A 3,245-nucleotide genomic window follows, 5' to 3' on the forward strand; every position below is an offset into this window, starting at 1 on the left:
TCTTCTGTGGCTTTATAGGTAATATTTTCATGTACACAATTTAGCAAAATCAGACAATATTGTGTCTAATATATACCACAATATTAATTTCTTATTATTGAATTGTTGTAAATAAATATCACATTTGGAACTAGTCAGTGTTCAAAAAATGCTGGGAAATCACTTCAAGTAGCCCCAAGAGTGATTACTGATAAACTGTCTGAAAAAAAGACCGTTTTTAGAGAAGAAAGAAATCACCCACTGACTTTCAAAGCTGCTACAGAGTAACAACTTTCTACTTCGAGGATCTTGATAGAAATGTAGTGGAGTGAAAAGTACAATATTTGTCTTTCAAAAGTAATGAAGTTAAAGTCATAAGTTCCCAGAAAAAATAATACTCAAGTAAAGTACCGATACTCAAAAAGTGTACTGAAGTACAATACTCAAGTAAATGTACTTAGTTACTGTCCGCCTCTGAAAGCGTTACAATTGTTGAAAAGTCCCATAGACTGGTGAATTATGTGCCTCTCGTTCATTCAGATTCGCGTACCACAGGAACTGTTATGTAAAATACTTTATTACACAGCTCACAGGAGTACTACATTCTTATTAGTCAATCTCAGCATTCAGCGGTCAAATATTTAGGAATAAATTGTATTTATGAATACAGAAATGGGAATTGTCTTCTGCTAAAGCATAGGCCTACAGCCTCTGTGGAAATAAGCAAGCTGTATTTCACAGGAATATACCTAAAGAAGCAAAAAAATATTACATTAGTATGTAAATATAATTATATTAGAATGGAGACTAACCCTTGTAAAAAAAAAATGTGACCGTAATTTCCAAACATTTGTCTCTAGCTGTTACAGCATGTTGCTTTTTAGCATTATATACATCCCTTTGACCAGCAGAGGGCTCTGGAGCGCTTCGAAATACTTCAAGTAGCCCCAAGAGTGATTACTGATAAACTGTCTGAAAAAAAGACTTTCTCTAAAGTTTTTAGAGAAGAAAGAAATCACCCACTGACTTTCAAAGCTGCTACATAGTGACAACTTTCTACTTCGAGGACCTTGATAGAAATGTAGTGGAGTGAAAAGTACAATATTTGTCTTTCAAAAGTAATGAAGTTAAAGTCATAAGTTCCCAGAAAAAATAATACTCAAGTAAAGTACCGATACTCAAAAAGTGTACTGAAGTACAATACTCAAGTAAATGTACTTAGTTACTGTCCGCCTCTGAAAGCGTTACAATTGTTGAAAAGTCCCATAGACTGGTGAATTATGTGCCTCTCGTTCATTCAGATTCGCGTACCACAGGAACTGTTATGTAAAATACTTTATTACACAGCTCACAGGAGTACTACATTCTTATTAGTCAATCTCAGCATTCAGCGGTCAAATATTTAGGAATAAATTGTATTTATGAATACAGAAATGGGAATTGTCTTCTGCTAAAGCATAGGCCTACAGCCTCTGTGGAAATAAGCAAGCTGTATTTCACAGGAATATATCTAAAGAAGCAAAAAAAATATTACATTAGTATGTAAATATAATTATATTAGAATGGAGACTAACCCTTGTAAAAAAAAATGTGACCGTAATTTCCAAACATTTGTCTCTAGCTGTTACAGCATGTTGCTTTTTAGCATTATATACATCCCTTTGACCAGCAGAGGGCTCTGGAGCGCTTCGAAACGACGATGTATCCTCTTCAATGAGTACTGAATGCATCGCTCTATAACAGTTCGAGTCAATTGAGTGTAGTTGATCCCAGATCCTTTTCAGACTCGGTTTACTGGCGAAACGTTGCTAGGAAATGAAATTGAACGGACTCGGATGGGAGACAGGTTGACAACATCAACTATGCTAACGTTACAGAAGTAAACACGTAGCGACATATGAGTTTAAAACCATCCACAGGGAACCTAATTGAAAAATTGGTTTGTCGTTTTTAGTGTTTGATGCATTGAAGTAACGTTAGTGTTGTTAGTGACTGTTTATCATTAGGACGCGTGTTTCAAATCATTTCTTAACAAGTTATTGATACCTTAAATACTTACAAGTAATCTAATATAACATCCTTAATTGCATAACTTAATCACAAGTCACAAACAACAATATTTTAACTCATGAAACGTTACTAAAAACGGCTAAAGTTATGAAAACGACGTTATGACTGTGTTATTACTATTTAACGTGATGACGTAATAGCGTGTAACGTGTCAGGATGGCCGAGCGGTCTAAGGCGCTGCGTTCAGGTCGCAGTCTCCTCTGGAGGCGTGGGTTCGAATCCCACTTCTGACAACAATAGTACAATATTTGTCTTTCAAAAGTAATGAAGTTAAAGTCATAAGTTCCCAGAAAAAATAATACTCAAGTAAAGTACCGATACTCAAAAAGTGTACTGAAGTACAATACTCAAGTAAATGTACTTAGTTACTGTCCGCCTCTGAAAGCGTTACAATTGTTGAAAAGTCCCATAGACTGGTGAATTATGTGCCTCTCGTTCATTCAGATTCGCGTACCACAGGAACTGTTATGTAAAATACTTTATTACACAGCTCACAGGAGTACTACATTCTTATTAGTCAATCTCAGCATTCAGCAGTCAAATATTTAGGAATAAATTGTATTTATGAATACAGAAATGGGAATTGTCTTCTGCTAAAGCATAGGCCTACAGCCTCTGTGGAAATAAGCAAGCTGTATTTCACAGGAATATATCTAAAGAAGCAAAAAAAATATTACATTAGTATGTAAATATAATTATATTAGAATGGAGACTAACCCTTGTAAAAAAAAATGTGACCGTAATTTCCAAACATTTGTCTCTAGCTGTTACAGCATGTTGCTTTTTAGCATTATATACATCTCTTTGACCAGCAGAGGGCTCTGGAGCGCTTCGAAACGACGATGTATCCTCTTCAATGAGTACTGAATGCATCGCTCTATAACAGTTCGAGTCAATTGAGCGTAGTTGATCCCAGATCCTTTTCAGACTCGGTTTACTGGCGAAACGTTGCTAGGAAATGAAATTGAACGGACTCCATGGGAGACAGGTTGACAACATCAACTATACTAACGTTACAGAAGTAAACACGTAGCGACATATGAGTTTAAAACCATCCACAGGGAACCTAATTGAAAAATTGGTTTGTCGTTTTTAGTGTTTGATGCATTGAAGTAACGTTAGTGTTGTTAGTGACTGTTTATCATTAGGATGCGTGTTTCAAATCATTTCTTAACAAGTTATTGATACCTTAAATA

General features: G+C 35.4%; 1 non-coding gene across 1 annotated transcript; it reads left to right on the forward strand.

Annotated features, from left to right (window-relative positions):
• The first annotated feature begins 2,199 nt into the window (after window positions 1–2,199).
• Window positions 2,200–2,282, forward strand: trnal-cag (transfer RNA leucine (anticodon CAG)). Its single transcript has one exon. It is a non-coding gene; the product is annotated as a tRNA-Leu (tRNA).
• The last annotated feature ends 963 nt before the right edge of the window (window positions 2,283–3,245 follow it).

Source organism: Sinocyclocheilus grahami, unplaced genomic scaffold (assembly GCF_001515645.1).
Source record: "Sinocyclocheilus grahami isolate Dianchi unplaced genomic scaffold, SAMN03320097.WGS_v1.1 scaffold799.1, whole genome shotgun sequence".
Lineage (NCBI taxonomy): Eukaryota > Metazoa > Chordata > Actinopteri > Cypriniformes > Cyprinidae > Sinocyclocheilus > Sinocyclocheilus grahami.